Source organism: Schistocerca gregaria, chromosome 1 (assembly GCF_023897955.1).
Source record: "Schistocerca gregaria isolate iqSchGreg1 chromosome 1, iqSchGreg1.2, whole genome shotgun sequence".
Classification (NCBI taxonomy): Eukaryota; Metazoa; Arthropoda; class Insecta; order Orthoptera; family Acrididae; genus Schistocerca; species Schistocerca gregaria.
Genome location: NC_064920.1, coordinates 938,370,532 through 938,390,338, shown reverse-complemented (window position 1 = coordinate 938,390,338; position 19,807 = coordinate 938,370,532). Strand labels below are relative to the sequence as shown.

At 37.8% G+C, this 19,807-nt stretch overlaps 1 protein-coding gene across 2 annotated transcripts in view; it reads right to left on the bottom strand.

The window, feature by feature from the left end:
* LOC126275312 (flotillin-1) overlaps positions 1-19,807 on the bottom strand; it is a 151,607-nt gene that overhangs the window by 87,478 nt on the left and 44,322 nt on the right. The window lies entirely within an intron of this gene.

Genomic DNA, 19,807 nt, shown 5'->3' with positions numbered 1-19,807 from the left:
AATGCTAAAAGCTGCGGGCTTTGGTCTAAGGCTCTGCCATGGGTTTTGCTGGGAATCCGCTCCGCGCACAAGGAGGACCTCAATGCTTCATTGGCGGAGGTCCTGTATCATGAACTACTCGTACTGCCTGCCGAATTTGTCGAGGACACTTCTCTGACCAATGCTACCGACCTGCTGGCCCTCGTTGAACGAGTGCGTGGTCACGTGGCCCGGCTTCACCTGCCTCTACCTCGTGCTCACACCATGCCACAGGTGTTTGTTCATAAGGACTTGAAATCATAGATTTCGTCATGTTACAAGATGACTCTGTTTGTGCAGCTCAGAAATCTCTGTACTCCAGCCCACACCATGTATTACGCTATCGGGTCAATACATTTGTGATTCTGCTCAATGGCCACCCGAGTACAGTTTCGGTACAATGAGAGAGAGAGAGAGAGAGAGAGAGAGAGAGAGAGAGAGAGAGGGGGGGGGGGGGGGGGGGAGAAGCTGGTGAACAGTGAAGAAGATGAGGAGAAAAGAAAATGTGACAAACTGTGAAACAAAACAGGTACTATAAAAACATAATACATCAGGAAAACAACACCATGTGGTAAAAAACCATAAAATAAAAACCCACTGATGATGCTGCAACTGCAGTGAAATATGTTTGGGATAAGAAACAAAATTGTGTTTTGCTAAAGGCAGACCCCATCTAAAAACATATGTACTGTTAAAGCCAAAACAGACAAAAGAGCTTCAACCTCAAGATGATCAATTATTATAATAAACTGTATCTTTATTTACAGACACAGGAAACAATAGAAAGAGAGAAAAGTTATATGGGAGATGTAACAGAGGCCACAACACAACATTCTGAACACAATAGAGCTGAGGTGCAATTCATAAAGTTGTTATTTTTATGGAGTGACTGCTGAATACATTTTAACATGCCTACAATTTTATTATAAATTATAGGTAAACAGGATACAAAGTATAAAACTTTCGAAAATTATGGTCCAACTGATACTGCACATTATCCCATTAGACATAAAAGCTGTAATACGTACTTCTACTTTTTAAGTTAATGATCGCCTTACAGTGCATCGTTTATAACCTGTAATTAACAAGGTAGAGTATTTTATGGACTTTATAGCTTAAGAGCAAGGAATCTATGATGTATCAAGAAATTGTCTGTTTTCTTGCTAAATGCAGGAATATTGTTGAGTGGGTGTAGTAGAAACAGTGAACTTTTACCTTGTTACACCATTCTGCAAAAACGAAGTTATAGAGAAAGATATTAGGGAACATGGCTACTGTTGTTTCCTACTTGTTCTTTGCATTGTTTTGATCAGTGTGGCACAGATCTTGAATGTTTTGTTTGGGTGTGTGTAGCAGGGAACTGAGATGATAATTTGTGGCAGGGTGTGTCACAATCTCATACTACTTTCATCAAGTCTTAAGACTGCATTTTGAAGATGAAGAATTACATCAACAGTAGGCATATATATTATACTTTTAGTCCTAAAATAATACCATACAAAACTATTACTATTTATAACTTAGTTTTACAGAAGTAAAGAGATCTACATACTATTGGTGCTGAAACATACTCTCATGACAGAAAAGTTTGCAGTTTTTCAGAAAGCAGTATTATAATAACTACATTTATTTTGCAAATATGGCTAAAGCAATAAAAAGAGCTCAAAAATCTGAAACAAAATGATTCTTCCACATTTTCTATTTCTTTGCTGTTGACTTTACTTTATTCTTGCTAAACATAATATCCAATAATAGTACTCCATCTACATTATAACAGTGTACAAAAATTAGTATCAGTGCTAGTGTGTAGTTGCCCATCCTCTTTTATATTTGTTGTTTAATTCTGGAAGGGCTATTATTGCAGTATCTATACCGTAACCAAATATATTTACACAACTATACAAATCAAATTGCCGTTTCACTCTTTAGCACTCAAGACAAAACTGAAAGGTATTATTTTGACATTTACCCTGTAAATGAATATTTTTAACAGTAAAGAAGATATCTAGTCAAAGAATTTCTATTACAATGAGCTACCAATATTGTATATGAATGCTAATGTTTCTTTAAATATGAATTTTGTGACACGCAAAAGGTTTTATACCAGCAACTGGAAGTACATTTTACATTATTTAGAGCATACTGCTTCATGCTGAATGCATGCAATACTTCTTTATCTACACACTAGAGAACTATCTGTTGTACATGCTTGGAGCTGGCAATCACAAAAGTAGTGCACAGCATTTTAGGCTCAATAAGAAAGTGAAGAATGTTGACAGAGAAATATTGACAGAGAGAAGGATTTCTGGAGATAAAACTGCAGGATGAGCTGAGGATCAGATTGCATGTTAGGGACACAGAATAGTACCTCCATGCCATGAACTTCAAAACATTACTGTGTGACTAAAAATTTAGGAAGACAGTGTAAAAAAAAAAAAAAAAAAAAAAAAAGATTTTGGCTAGTTAGACAAAGTAAACTGTTCCACACAACTTTTAGATTTGAAATTTTTCACACATTTTTAGTTTTGGAAGCACCAATATTCAGCTCCTATTGAAGCTCACGAAACATCGGAGCACTTTCAGCAACAACATTTTTCTTATTTGTTTGTTATTAATGAGAACATTACTGTTAGTACCAACATGTAAACACAGTTGGTCATCTTATTAGTTCCACATTAAAAATACAGAAAATAAATGGAAACATTATTTTGAAGGCAAATGTTTCCTGAAAACAATGTAACTTCCCATCAACTAATTTGTTCAACTCATAGCAGATGTCAAGGAAAAGTGTAAAAACCATTTTTTTAGTCTGCTCCTGACTACAAATTATTACCCATTATTTATGCAGTTCCTGTTTGATTACAAAAATAAATTTGGCATTATGAAAAATATGTTCATTTGTTGTAAAATCAAAAAACTGCAATATGTAAACAGTGTTTTATAGATGTTTCATTCTGGGGCCTTCCGTATTTAAACTGCAATTATTTAACATACCTACTGTAACTATTTTTGATCTTTGATTTCCCCACACACGAAAAAACATCATTTGATCTAAATTTACACTAAAAGAAAAACCACATGTCACTAAAGTAATTAAAATTATGATGGAGATATACAGAACTTTCTGGTGGGTGTACATAGGTTATAAATCTAGAAAAATTCTTACTAGAATGCACGATTTAGTTTCTTACTTCTCTGCAAGCAGTTCGTAGACAGTAGTTTGTTCTTGGATGTTAAATAGACTGCATATATGTCTTGTCTTTAAAACGCATGTTGGAATACAATTCTTTGTCTCATCCATTTGACTTTGTTCGCACAGTACAATGCAGAGACTTTTTAGTATCATATGGTGCATGACTGTGAAAGCTTTTATAATGTGATCTTCTGTTATATTAAACAACATGACACTGTTTGAAATAAACTTTATTCTAAGATAATATGCAACTGATAACCAACCAAGACATAAAGGAAGACAAATTGAAATTAACAATCAATGCATTGTCTCTATTCTTGTAAATTTCAGGCCTGGCTATCTCTTGACAAAGAACACCTTTTCCACAGAAATCGACAGAAAAAGATGAATAAATAGCTGAAATCAAACTGGACCACTTTCCTTACCCACGAGTAAAATAAGCCAGATTATTGCTGTGTTCTCTAGAAAGATATTATAAACTGCTGAGGTTATTTTAAACATTAATGTTCAAGTTATTTTTTGTACTGATGCTTCTTCATAGTTGCAGAAATTAATGCTTAGTTTGGATGGGAGTAGTTTCAACAGTAATGCAGAAAAAACAAAATTTTCCTCACTGGGAATCTGCACTGGACACATCACATTGTGCCATACAAAATCAAAAACAGGGGTTCAGCACTGGACAGTGCATCTGGTGCAGATGGAAAACTGCACAATTCTATACATTGGTGTGCAACAATGAACAAATTCTGAGCAGTGTTGGTACACCTAAGAGAAAGGTTCATTCACCTGCACTCTATATGGTGTTTCTCGCAGCTGAGCCAGTAGCTGATGTAAATGCTTTATTAAAGGCGTGACCAGTTTCATAATTTAAATTACATCATCAGGTGCAAATCTGAATAAAAAGAAGAAAGAGATCATAAACAAATGCCACATCACAGTGATAAAAAGTGTTCCCAAGACTGAATACTTACATTATAGTGGTGAAGCCACCACATTTACAGTCTGATCCTAACCCTGTCTATAAAATCTGAGAAATTTCACAAAAAGCAATAGTCATGGCCTAAAATGTGGCAATCAAACTGGGACCTATGCACAAATAGGATGAGAAAAATGATTATAAAAATCACTGGAAAGAGGGGAGAGAGGGGGGGGGGGGGGGTGTAAGACGAAGTACAGAGTTAGCAAACTTTCTGGTCTACATGTCCCCCACAGGTACACCATTGTCTAATAAAATGTAAATAAAACGTGTATTCCACTATCCCCACGGATCTGGTTAAAAATATTGTTAGGAACACTCCAGCTCCTGGATTTACATTTTAAATTTCAACATTTCAAGTTTAATGATGACATCTATGTTCAGAACTATAGATTCACTCCTGTCAATTTCTTTGGCTAACATTTTTATGACTGATTTAGAACATTGTAATTTCAGTGAGTTGCCTGTGTACTACAGTGTCTTTTTTTCCATATAAGAATTCTCACTGTAGTATGACAAATTTCCTACATCACATAATCTTAATGTTTTCAAATAGCATCTGGTGCAAATGGGCTTTATCATTTTTCAACATATCAATCATTATGTCAGGGAACTGTTTGGCACATAAAACTTTTAGGAAATCAGAAACCATGGATTTTGTTATTCACAGCTCTTCCTTACACTCTCTAAGAATAAAGGGACAGATTTCAGGTCAATGATTTATAGATTACATGGCACCCCTTTATTGGCATATGAACCCAAATATAGGGCCATCCAGTGCATAGCTTATTCTAATGGGTACCATGCTGATTTCATCCTGAGTACTGACAAGAGCCTTTTAAAAAAGAAAAAGGGAAAGAGCCACAGGGCTGCTCTGGCCCAAGGTCAACAGGTACGAAATGGTTTCAAATAGAGTGGATATACAGTTGGCTACAAAAGATATTGTTCCAGCATATTCTACTCCTAGGAATAATGGGATGACATTTAAACACAGGGAGAGGATGAAACTGGAGTCCCACAAGCTGTCTGTTGTTTAGAACATCACCTGTGATGATTGCCAGTCTATGTACGAGGTGCTATCCAAAATTTTTGAGACTGGTCCTATCAAAAATTTTTGGGACTGGTGCTGCCATCTGTTGAAAACCTTACCTTTGGACTAATGATCACGATCACCCTCGAAGTAGTTCCCATCCGCACATACACATCAGTTCCAGTACTTCTACCACTAGTCAAACATTGTCTGGAAGTCCTGTCCTTTGAGGGTGTTTGTCACTGCCAGCGATCTTTCTTGAATCCTCTCTAGAGTGTCTTTCAACTTGAGTTTCAGTTTTGGGAATAGCACGAAGTCACAAGGTGCCAAATCTGATGAGTAGGGTAAAGGGGGGCGGGGGTAAGGGTTACAGCCACCATGTTGTTTTCTGCCACAAAGGTCCTGGTGAGCAAGGACGCAAGGACGTGTGACAGGGCATGTTGTCGTGATGCAGCAGCCAGTTCCCTTGATGCCAAAGTTTGGGCTGTTGTTGTTGCACGTTTTCACAGAGCCATTGCAAAACATCACAGTAGTATGTGGAATTCATTGTTTGGTTGGGTGGGTCGAATTCTTTGTGCACAATTCCCTTGGTATTAGAGAAAACGATTATCATGTTCTTCACTTTGCTCTTCACCTGTCGCGCGTTTTTGGGTCTTGGAGAGCCCGGACTCCTCCACTGGGATGATTGTTGCTTTGTCTCTGGGTCATAACCATAAATCCAGCTCTTGTCACCAGTGATAACCCATGACAAGAAGGTTTGATCATTTGATGCAGTCTGACGAAGGTCTGTGCCCACCTCAACATGCTGTGCCTTCTAATTGGCAGTCAAGATCCTTGGCATAAATTCTGCGGCAATATGATGCATGCCCAATTCATCAGTCAACATTTGTTTACATGTCCCATAACCAATACCAGCTTCATCCGCAAGGTCTTGAATGGTTCAATGTTGATCAGCATGAACCAATAGTTGACGTTTGGCAACAATGTCTGGCATTGTGTGGCTAACGGGCCTTCTAGTGTGAGCATCATCTTTGATGTTTGTATGTCCGGCCCTGAACCGAGCATGTCACTCTAACACAAGCGTACGGCTCATGCTCTGTCTCCAAAACACTTGTTGAATCATTGCAAGGATCTCCATAGCACTTTTCCTGAGATTCACACAGAATTTGATCCACATGCGCTGTTCTGTTCATGGATCCATCATAAAATCACCACACACCAAACACAGAGTATTACGGAAATCAATGTGGACACACAACACATCCTTCCAGCTGAATGCCACTCTGCATACTGACTCATCAGATATTCAGCTCTTGCCACTTAGTGGTGCAAAGATCTACTATTCCTACTTTCCAGATGGCAGCACCAGTCCCGAAAATTTTGGATTCCACCTCGTATATATGCCAGACTGGAAGATCCTTTGAAGTTAGGTTTAAGGAATATATTTTTGGTTCACTTTCCAGTTCTGCTGAAACTGGTGACTCAGTTTCTAGTATTACATCTTGTCTTCAAGTTTGCACACAGAACACATGGGTAACTTTCTTAAGATCTTTTGTGCATTAAGAAAATCTTCCAATCAACACTTCATTCGCAAACTGAATGAAGGCAGAAAGCCATTTTGGCTAACTTTGATTACTTAAATAGCCTGTTCCATTCGCCCTTTCCCTCTTACATCCTCACATGTGGTGCCTTGCTAAGGCACTTCTTCTTTCTGAACAAAAATTTTAAAAACTTTTTTTTTAATTTTTTTCAAAAACATTGCAAGTTAAATAGCTGACATTACCAGGTGGAGAATGATCAACTAATTAAATGTACAGAAAGCCTTTATTGTGTGTATATACATGTGATCAAGGCAACAAAAACCTTCACATCAGAATCTTTCTTTACAAAATTCTAAGAATTAATTTTTTTAAATTCTAAATATTATGTTTATAAATGACCCACAGTAGGTCCTATGCTTTGCATTGCTATGTCTATGAGTCATTCAGCTGAGATTTTCTAACTTTAGTAATACGTTTACTTTTGTATGCCTATTTCCCAACAGTTTTCTTAATGTTTATCTGATGCTACACATTCATCTGCACATGTGCCACTTCCCATGGGGCCTATATTTTGATAACCTGTCAGTTCGCGAATGGCAGTCACACCATCCTGGTGTGGCTTCAGCTGAGGTACAGTTTACACTGTACTTTGTTCTCCCTCCCCCTTTCCGGTGCATTTTACAATCTTTTTTCTCATCGTATTTGTTCACAGGTTCCAGTTTCATTTCCGTGTTTTAATCCATGACTATTACTTTTTGCAAAATTTAAAGGAGGTTTTGGGATCAGGCTGTAAAATTGGCTCGAACACCGTACTGCAAGTATTTAGTCTTGAGCACTTAATCAGTCTAATATTGTCTCTGTGTAATATTGTTTATGGTCTGTTTCTTTTTTTATATTAAGATTTGCACCTGATGATGTAATTTAAATTACAAAACAGGTCACACCTTTAATAAAAAATTAACAACATCTGCAGTGGTTTTTATTCAACATGCAAAAGTTCGGCTACGGATTCCCATCCAATTAACTATTCTGTTCAGTACAATTCTGAACAATGATCTTGTCAATCCACCTGACTCCTTTACCTACACATTCTCCACATCAGGTAGCACAGTTGTCCTTTCAGGGAGGATATAGTGTGCTTCCAGATCAGTCACTTTGCAGAAATTTGTTAATAATTTTACCTCCTACATTACAATGGTACAAAAAGGTAATTTGAAATGAAGCATCTTTCTTTATAACATCCTGCATTTCTACAATTAGGGTCTTGTTTCTTTATTACTGGCTCAAACTGACCTAGCTTTTGACGTCTTCTGATGAAATACAATAAAAATTTTCAAACTTTGCATCACTTTTTTTGAGGACATCATCCGAGTTCCAACAGGTTTGATGCAGCCTGCCACAAATTCCTCTCCTGTGCTAACTGCTTCATTTCAAAGTAGCACTTGCAACCAATGTCATCAATTATTTGTTAGATATATTCCAAATCTCCATCCTCCCCCTACAGTTTTTACCCTCTGGTACAACAGAAGTTGTTTACTGATGTCTTAGCACATGTCCTATCATGCTATCCTTTCTTTTTGTCTGCTTTTTCAACACATTTCTCTCCTTTCCAATTCTTTGGAAAACTTCCCCATTTCTTATCTTATCAGACCACATTATTTTCACCATCCGCCTGTAGCACCACATCCTGCTGTGCTCCAAATGTACATCCATATCTTTCTCAAATTAAGGCTGATGTTTGATAATAGTAGGCTTCTTTTGGCCAGGAATGCCTTCTTTGCCTCTGTTAGACTGCTTTTTATGTCCATCTTGCTTGGTCAGTCATATTACTTTGCTTATGAGATAGCAGATGACAAACTTCAGCTGGTGATAAACATCTATGAAAGTAACATTTGCAATTTTCAGAGTTTCATCTTCTGTTTCTATTGACACATACACCCACGTGGATGCTTACACTCTGAAACCATGCTGCTAGCCTACAAACACACTGCTCCATTCTGCCTCCACCATTCTGTGCTGCACATTGCATGTGGCATGGCACAGATTGTGTGGGTATGACTTTATAATACCACACATCTCTTATCAACAAATATTTGTGTCAAGTCTCCGGATGGTCTAATGCTCTGATGCCTTGACACACTTGCAAATGAAACATATTCAATTAATGTGTGTTATCATGAAAACCACATTTTTGGAAGCAGAAAAATCTTAGAAAGCTTGTAAGACTCAAACGCAAAATGTCAGTCGTCTTGATGGTTTGGAGTCTGCTTCTTTAGAATAATGGTGTTCTTATGAGCTGGAGGGTTGAGTTATGGACTCTTTAAAGAATCAAGTTTGGAGTGTCTCAGTATTAATTAATTAACTGATTTCTGAGATACAACCATAGCACTAATGCAACTCTTGGCATTGATGAACTTTTCTTTCTTATGGCTTATCTGAGAGTTAAGAGGGATCTGGGACCATGGTAAGAGAAGGAAAATTAAACAGGAGATTTCAGTGTTTGATCCAGAGTATTGATCTGAATTATCTTTGGAAGTCAGTTTGTTAATTGTGTTAACTATCAGTAACCTGGATAAAACATTTCTTAGCCTATACCAAAGGTTTCACATTGTTCCAGGTGGGTGAGTCACCTGTGCACCATGGCACCAGTCCACTGGTGTGTTACAATTCAAATAATCTGCCAATGGCACCCACACAGGCCAGCCACCAGAAGCCACTGGCAGTGGGTCACAAGGCTAGTGCACATGGCATGACGTCCTCCACACTACCTTCCACAACCCTTCTCTATCTAAAGACAGTGCAGCTGGTGCTCTTTCTCAGGTTGTGGTCTATTGCTTATTGTGCTGCTTCTAAATTTTTAATTTAACAATATAATGTAAAGGATAGTTGCTACTCACCATATAGCGAAGATGCTGAGTCGCAGAAAGACACAATGAAAAGACTATCAGAAAGCTTTCGGCCAACAAGACCTTTCTGAAAAACAGACACCACACACACACACACACACACACATATCCATAGTCTCTAGTGGCTGGAGCTTGAGTCTGGCCCCAGCTGCCACAGACTGTGGGCGTGTGTGTGTGTGTGTGTGTGTGTGTGTGTGTGTGTGTGTGTGTGTGTGAATTGCGCGCGCGCGTGTGTGTGTGTGTGTGTGTGTGTGTGTGTGTGTGCGCGCGCGCGCAATTTGATTGTGTTTAATTCAGTTTTGAAGTTGTTATCACTCATGTGGATGGATATTAGGCAATATATCATGGAATGAAAGGCACCATGTTTGTGGGTCACTGGGAGTTGAGAATTAGCAGGTATTACAATGTCAGTGGTGATAGGCTTAGTGTAAATTTTGAAAGTGTGAATATGATCACTGTTATCTATGGCCAGGTCTAAATAATTTATGGAGTTACCCGAAACTCCACTGTGAATTTGATACTCGGCTTAGCTTTGAATTTTGCTGATTGTGGAATGTTTTTAGTTGTCTGGTATTACCCACCATAAGCATAACACATTAATACACCTAAACCAGTATCCAACCTTGGAAGGGACTAGATTATTTTCCATGAAATATTTTTCAAAATTATCCACGGAGAAAATTCTGTTAGGACTATCTGGACTGAGGAGAACTCTCACAACTATACCACCTAACAGTTTGTATATCCTGCCATTGAGCAGAAATAATTTTGTGTTGGCAAATATGTGTTACTCATCTTATGACATCTGTGATAACTAGGTAAATTCCTGATTTATCAACTATGCCTATGTGAATGTCTAGGCACTCCTGGAAATACCGGTGAAATCAAAAGAACCTATCTTGGCACTAGGAAGGGATTTGGCTATCTTTTAACTTGATCACTAAGCCAATCAAATTAAGAACACCAAGAGTATGTTAGAACATAGCTTTGATGTTGATCAGATTATTCAACTCTCTGGCTAATTTGTAATGTGGAGCTAAGAATGAAGACACTACAGGACAGATTAAGATATTGCCTTTATGGAGTTTAGAAAGGCCATACAGTCTGGGAGCTATAGGGTTCATGTCAGTGAGAAAGTATGTATCAGTGTCAGATATTACACTTTTGCAATATATAATAATATGTTTTACTTTACCACTGTAAGATTGTGTGGGGTCTTTCTGGAAGATGCTAAGGTTTAAGATATGTTCCACTTCGTTTTCATAGTCACTTTGTCCGATCTTACCATTATAACATTAACATCACTCATTTTCATCTTGAAACTGTTTAAAAAACTTCTCTCTTTATGTGACTGGGTACTAGAAGTAAGATTGGCTTTTCCAGTTCATGGGACATGAGATGTTTAGTTGAATTATTGTCATCTAATGCACTATATAGATCTATCTTTATCAATTCCATTTGCTTTTTGGAAACTTTTTGTGGTGACATGTAACTGAAGCCTCTTACCTCTACACTGAGTCCTTGTTTGGTTGTTCCTAAATGTCACAGGGGAATAAAACTATTTTGTACTATGGACATTATATTTATTGAGGGAGAAACTGTATACATCATCAGAGCGGTAACAGAGCAACACTATAACAACACTTTGACTGTCTTTTTAAATAATGCCAAAGATAACCCAGTCGCATCATAAAAATGGAATGACTGGAATAAATAAAGGAGCTCTTCTCCATCTGTTTATCTCTTAACACTCCACCCCTCGAAATGATATCTAAAAATAACCAAGTATATCATTTCAAACATAGCATTTTCTAACAATGACACTCAGAAATATTCTGCTTCAATGGTTTGTTTGCTCGGTTTTTATCTGTTGAAATGTACTGAATGTCAATTGTTCAATCCATTACTTTCTCCCTGGTGATGTGATGTTTTGTTCCTGATTTGTCTATGTGAATCTTGGGGCATGTGATTGCCGCTTGATTAACATACCACTGATGTTTATTCTCCAATCAGTTTTTTCAGGTTAAGGCTCTCCAGTAATTCTCTCATCCACACCATCTCTCTTGTGCACACTGCTACTGACATGTATTCTGCTTCCATCGTGCTCGTAGCAACAGCAGTTTATCATATTCTTCCAGTACACCACAGATCCTGCCAGTAATGTTACATATCTTATAATACTTTTGTGATCATCTATACAACTAGCCCAATCTGCATCAGCAAATGCCTCAAATATTTGACCAGTGAGATAATATGCGAGTTTGTGTCTTAGTACCCTTTTTGCTGCACTTCAGTGGTTCATACTACATTTTCAACAACATTGTGACAACTTTGCCACTGAGAAAGCTCGTCTGGTACAGTCTTCTATGAAATGTAAAGGCGTCCACCAACAAGCTCACAATACGGAAGGTGTTTAACCTCCCCAACACATTTCTCATCAAGGATATTAAGTTTCATTTCTGTTAGGGCCTTGGCACCCTTTGAATTTTGGAGTCTAAATCTATCAAGTAGTTGCTGGAAAAAGAATAATTATTTCATCTTCACTGTTCTCAAATTTCACTCCTAACATGTGTTACACCGTGCCCTTGTCATTAATTTCAAAGCAACTTTCTAAAAGAGTTTTTACCTTTTGCCTCATCTTTTCATTTTGTGCAAATGTAGGCAGTTAGAAAAATTAACATCTCTTGACAATAATATTTAAACAAGATTAGAATCAACTTCATTAAAATACAATGAGTCAGATGTAGAAGAAAAGAATTACAATCTATTTGTTATTACATATAGAATTCAGATTTCACAAAAGTTTTAACGAGAACGCATTGCACAAAGCATGTCTTGTAAAAGACTTTTGAAAAAGCATAGTATCATACAGCAATCATCACTCTAGGATTCTCCTGATACCATCATTTGTAACTGGCTACGAGTTTCATAGTCCCAAGCACATATCAGATACCACTATCTCCAAACTATACATAAATACTAAATATTAATAGCTAGTGTGTACACCTGACATCTGTTATCACTGCTGTGTTATGTATCTGGCAATAAGAAAAGAAACCCATGACATCTGGATTGGGAAGGGCTCATAAAGCCATTATATTCTCTCTGAACTGGCCCACAATAGTTGTAACTGGTTCTTGATATCCTGGATACTGGCACCATGATGAAGTGGACATCTAAGATTTTCTCACACATGTTCTATTGGGGACGGATCTGGGGATATCATTGATCAAGAGTATCTCAACATCATGCAGAAAGCTGATAAAGGTATGTGCCATCTGCAGATGAGCACAGTCCTGTTAAAAGTGGCACCACAATATTGTCTAATGAGAGATAACACATTAAGATGTTGATGTGTGTGTAATGTACCAATGTGCCAACTGCATGCCTTCAGTCACTACTAACTGTGACCTGAAGTCAATGCCTCCCACACTATGACACCAGGTGTCTGCTGTGCCTCTCCAAAACATTGGAATAATGTGATCTCTCCCAGGGTCACCACCAAACTTACCAACAATGATCATCTGGGGCAGTGCAGATATGTGACTCATCACTGAACACAATCTGATGCCATTCATCAATAGTACATGCCTACGATCAAAGTGTCACTTCAAATGCGGCCATTTGTGTTGTTGTGTTAATGGCAGCCTACAGATGACACAGTAGTCCAGATGTTGTTCCTGCTGCTACTCTTCAACCAGTGGTGCAGGATGACACAAAATGTTGCTCGGAGTCCATTAATTGTTCTTGGATGTCAGATGAAGATGTGAAGGGGTTACAATGTGCCTGGTGCACAGGCAGACTTGGTCAACCAGAACCTTCTTGATGAGCACACCTGCCCTCATGTTTCCATGCAGTCCAACATTGGGTCACAGTTACATTCAAATGACTCATGAATTTGGATATTGTACAATTCAACCAGCCATCCAAAAGAAAACCGACCATGACACCTCTTTCAAATAATGTTAGGTGCTGATAAAGCTGCCTTACACAGGTATGTGTCTTGTCTATATACAGTACTTCACAGTAGTGATTCAACATCTGATGCCCCTTATGTACCCTACCAGGTCTAGTGACAACACTAAGCATGAATAACAGTAATGCACTCTGGAGGTCATTCTACCTGTCACAGAGAATTGCAGTTCTAAATCATTTCCACATTGATGGTGTGTACATGTACAAAGTTAGATAATAATGGAAATTCCTGGATGGAGCGATACATAAAATAAGAGAAAGGCAGCCACTTGCCTGCAATGTGTGGAGCACAGCAATATACAATAGGAAACAGTATTCACACTACCTTTCAAGCACTAGCTCTTTTTCCAGCAATAGTACAGATATTCACACACACACACACACACACACACACACACACACACACACACACACACACACAACCACATAGATGCCAAAATGCACACTATTGTAGCAATGGCAGTTAGTCTTGTCATGGACACTGGAGAGTGCATTTGAGTGTCTGTATGGTTTTGTATGTGAATGTGAGTACTATTGCTCGGCAAACAGTTGGTGCTTGAAAGCTTGTCTCAGTCCTGCTTTCTGCTGTGTGTTACTGTGCTCCATGCATGGATTTGCAATAAGTGAGTACTTGCCTTTCCCTTATTTTACATGAAATATGGCTATGTCTCCTGGGCACCTCATTTTTTTTTCAGCAGCATATTAACAATGTGACATCACACAAATGTAAAGAGTTAAATGTGTTGGAGAGTTTGTTCCCATCTACAGGATACAAAAAGCATTGTTATTACACCCCTTTGTCTCTGAGCTCCACACATGGGAAATGAAACGCTAACATTATGTTTGTTCTCATCATCAGGTTAATTTTAATCATTGTTAGTTTTCTCTCAGTCATCATCCTCAGCTTTCTTTTACACTTTATATATTTGCTTCAGCTCTTTGCTTTTCCAGTTCTCACTGCTGCTTAAGATTTTCTTTCTCTAAATAAGTAAATTTCTCTCTCTCTCTCTCTCTCTCTCTCTCTCTCTCTCCTGCCCATTTCCCATCATCATCTTGCACGTTTCATTTCTACCTGCATGTTAAGCTTCCAGCCACGAGTTTTTTAACTACTACTTATACATCTGTTTGTTGTGTGCATTGATCTCTTGATCAAGAAGTCTGAGAGATTCCCATTTCCCACAATATTTCTACATTTTTTCACTAGCTTTTTCTGTATCTGTCTTCTAATTTTCTATTTCTGCAAGCAATACCAGTCTGATAGCTAAGTGTTTGGTGTACTTTTCTACTTGTCCTTTTCTAATTTGCTCTAACCATTATTACTTTGACAAATACAAAATTGTGTTCTTCCCAGGATAATGTTAAATTAAAGATTTTCCACAAATTTTCATTGTACTATAAATATTCACACACCTTGCTTAAAACTGTTACTACTCAAGTTCTTTGTAATGCAAGGGACTGACAATATTTGGTCCGAATCTGTGATAAGATCAAATGTCTAAGATTACAACACACGTGGCCAAAATGTCAAATTTACAAAGCACACAGTTTGAAATTAGGCAGTTTTTAACATCAACAAAAACAGATCAGTACTGCATCCAAGCCAACCAAATGTTCCTCTGAAGAAGATTCACATTCACTATTAACTTTCTTGTTTATCATTAGTTCAAGCATCACTATCTGGCGAATGTGAGCTTTCATGGCATGCAGGTGCATAGTTACTTAGTTAACTGAGCAAAATTACTGCCAAATTAGAGTTTATTGTTTCTACACAGCAAGTCATAAGCAATGAGGCATGATTATTTGTTTATTCATTTTACTTAGGTAATCATTTTTCTCACATGCTGTTCGAGAGTGGAATGGCAGAGAAGTAGCTTGAAGATAGTCCAATTAACCTTTCGCCAGGCACTTAATTGTAAATTTAAGGGTAATCTTGTAGCTGTAGATATTGCCTGACCGATGTCTGTGCGTCTCTTAACAGAGAGTATTTAATAACTTTTAATCTCATTACAAATCCCTGACAACATTTAGACTTTTAAGTAAATTGTAGTCTACATTAGAAAAAGAAATATAATAACTTTTACTTCTTTCCAAATACCAGAAACGTTAGGACACACAAAACAAAGAAAATTTGCTAGCCTTCAGAATAAATCCTTTATTGAGCTAGAGTACCTGGCATAGTTAGTCCAACCATCACTATGTAGGGGCACAAAGTTTATGGTCAAGGAGGGAGGGGGGAGCAGGCAAAGCTATAGAGGAGAGAGAGAGAGAGAGAGAGAGAGAGAGAGAGAGAGAGAGAGAGAGATTTGTACTCTATCTTGACAAACGATTTATTCTGAAATCTAGGAAGTGTTATTTTGCTTTTATGAGTGCCTGTCAATGAGTCAAAACTTCAGCTGTTTGGTGAGTGGTCCCATTTACTCCTAAATATTTACATTTATTATATCTACTTTAATAAGATGATATGTCCTGTGGATTGCAGCCATATCACTTTGAAGAAAAAGATTAATCCTGTATGTCCAAGCTTAGATTTTTTTCCCTTTTTAATCCTTTCACTAACTTTAATACTTATTCTAAAGCAACAATAATTTTGTTCTCACTCTAAAGATGACACATTTAGTTGCAGACAGGCACAACAAAAAGAGTGTTACACATTAGCCTTTCAGCCAAAGCCTTCACAAAAAATATTCACATAAACAAACACACCTCACACACACACACACACACACACACACACACACACACACACACAAACACACACACACACACACACACACACACACACACACACACGAATGCTGCCTCTGCCTGCTCAGACCAGACAAACAAACACGTAAAATAGGAGCCATGATGCACAGTGGAGCATGGAAGGAGGAGGGATAGCAGGATTAGCAGGATACGAGTGGAGGAAGAGGAAACAGTGTTGCCTTATGGAGCATGCAGGGACTAGGGGCGGGGGGTGGGGGGGATAGAAAGCAGTGGGAGACAAAGGGAAAAGATTGGTGGGTGCATTGGCAGAGAGCAGTACACAATGAGGTTGAGGGGCCATGAGTTGGGAGGAGGTGATAGGATAGGGTGTGGCGACATTAGGTTACTGTAGGTTGAGGCCACAATGATTTCAGGAGCAGAGAATGTATTGTACAGATAACGCCCATCTGCACAGTTCAGAGAAGCTAGTGATGGAGGGGGGGATCCCGATGGCCTGGGTTGTGAAGCAGCTATTGAAATCAATCATGTAATGTTCAGCTGCATGTTATGCAACAGGGTTGTCCGCTTTGCTCTTGGTCACAGCAACTCTTTGCAACTTAACATGTCATCTTTACGATGAGTAGCAATCAATTCTTCCCAAAAGTTTTGGTATTCTAACCTGGACTTTCCTTTGTTTAATAATTTTGTTCTGTCAAAGGTAATACTGCTTCCCTTTCTTTGCATCATAAGATGTTAATTACTTCACAGAACTATTTTTATTTCCATTAACTACAAAGATGTAAAGTACAAGATTATGGTTGAAAAAGGGTTGTTTACAAGTTTTTAAAAAAATGATATGTGTAGGTAACTTTATAATAGTCATGGCACATTTAAAGGTGCTTGATAAAGCCCTATCAACCTGATGATGTTTTAGACAAAATTATGCAACAGACATAGCAGAACTTCTAGTGGCTGTTTACTGAAGACCACTAATGTTACAAAGTATTCATTGTGACTCCATGAGAATGCCAATTGTACAAGGCCTTAGGAAGCATCACGGGAGTAATATGTAAAAGTACAGATATGTCACTGTTGTTAATTTCTTTCAGTAAAATTGTGAGATGTACAAACTTGAGTTGTACAATTTCTGAAATCCTGGATAATCAATGGTTCTCAGATTGATGCTGTGTCTCTCGATTTTCAGAAGCATTTTGGTATACTGATCACACAATTTTACATAGCCCCTGAGCAGAGGGTGCTGGGAACAGGAGCTTGTGATCAGCTCGTACCACACTGCTGAGACAAGTCCCACCACCTTTTCCCAGAGCAGCCAGCTTATAGCTTACAAAAGAAATGAACATGTAATGGATTAATGTGACGCAGAAGTGATAAGGTAGTTTATGGAGAGTTGCCAGAAAGACCTGGTACAGCCTCTTTGTTCACTGTTAATATTCTTCACAAATATTACAAATATCACTACACACAACAACACACATGGATTAATACTATATTCACAATGGCTACTTATTGTTTTGGTGGAAAATACTGTTACATAGCCAAGATTGGCAATGAGCATAAACTTTTCGGAGTGGCACAAAGTTAGTCAACTTCCACCAATCACAGAGGACCCAAGTAAATATGTGTGACTAGTAATTTCTTATTGTCACACAATCAACAAAATGTGTGATCATGGAAGACAAGCTGATCTTCTGTGAGTGCCAGAGTAAGACAACATAGGTAAACAGCTGTTTGAAAAAACCATCAGCAATAAATCTTTAGGCTCACTTTCCGCAGTCAAATATGTAGTGCCTTAAATGAAAGGATCACATAAATTTAGTTGTTACAGAGGAAGATTCCCTCCTCACAGTAAATGAAATTAATCTTACAAAGTGTAATGCATTCCTCTTCCTTTGATTTTTGCTCAACAAAATCCACAGAAAATAAAGAAAATTTTTCGAAATGAATGGCATGATCCTTCACGAGTTTTCCTAGTCAGATGGAGTGTGTCATAGGTACACTCCACAAACATAATAATCAGAATGATAAAATTTAGAAAAATATGCTCATACAGAACCTTACAGGCAGCTATGTGTATATACACATTGCTCATGAACCAAGTACAGGGTGTGACTACTACCATTAGTAGACTACATCCCACAGCCACTATATAGTCCTAGATAGTGTAAATTCTCAGATACTCAATATAACTCCAGAAGCAAGTAAGTTTAAATGTGAAGACATTCAAAGCCTGTCCTTAAAGTCACCCAGGAAAAGATGCTTTGCCAATTCATGGCGAACCTAACTGAAATGCTTACACTTCTAAGTGACTATATAGGAAACTAAGATGAATATTGGATACCTGCACAGTCCAAGATACATTTGCTGGCCTTAAAGTTCTGGTGTCAATCTTTTCCTATTCTATTCCTTTAAATTTCAGAAATGTGTTGTGTTTTCATTGAAGCTTCCATTTCTAACTCTTATTTGCATGCTAAAATTACTGTATTTTCCCTGTTCACACACTGTCTTTATTACAACTTACAATTTTGATCTATTTGTTTGAGCAGTTTCTAAATTGTCCCTTGTGCTTCTAGTGTGAGAAATATTACCATTAAGCTCACCAGAAATCCAAGTTTCTCCCACTTGATCAAATGTCACGTAGCGTACTGGAGGAATCTTATGAACTAGCACTAAAATCAAAATACATGTTCCCATGGTCCAAATATTAGTAAGATTGATACTGAGACTCAATGTATAAGGAATTCGGGATGAAAAGGCTGTCACTTTTTTTCCTTACTCTGAATGCTCATAATCATGTTGTGGACAAGAGTAATGCCTTTCCAGTTCTTGGTTCCCACTCTCCATGCAAATACTATTGGCTACATCAGCAAAAGCCAATGAGCACAGCAATCAAGGATAGTAGTACAAAGCAGCCTGACGCAGCCATCTCAGCATACAGAATTTACATTTCTGGCATGACGAAGGAGACTGTACTTCAAATTTGAGTAACAACTGTAATTCACCATCAGTAATGCATTGAGAGAATGTTACATCTTTTGTTGGCCACATTTCATGGAGCTTTATCAGTCTACACAAACCACTTTAAAAACATGTAAATGTAAGATATGCTACTGAAACACACACAATGCAGATTGGCAAGAGTACAATGTCCATCAATGCTTATTCACAAATGCTGAATTTTAAGAAATAAATAATCTAAAAAAAACTGCCCAAACGCTACAAATGTGCTTATAGAGACATTAATCAGCTCCTTGTAAATGCTGCTACTCATGCCATGGTACACCATTTATGAGAACAATTCACCAAGGAGATATGTAACATACCTTTGCCCCCTTGAAGCATAAGACAAAGCCAACAAATTATAATCAAAACAAAACGGTAGGTATCTAAACTACTTCATAGTGCTTAAAATTGAATTGTATCAGGTCAGTATTTAATGCTCTCCAAACACATATGCTATTCACT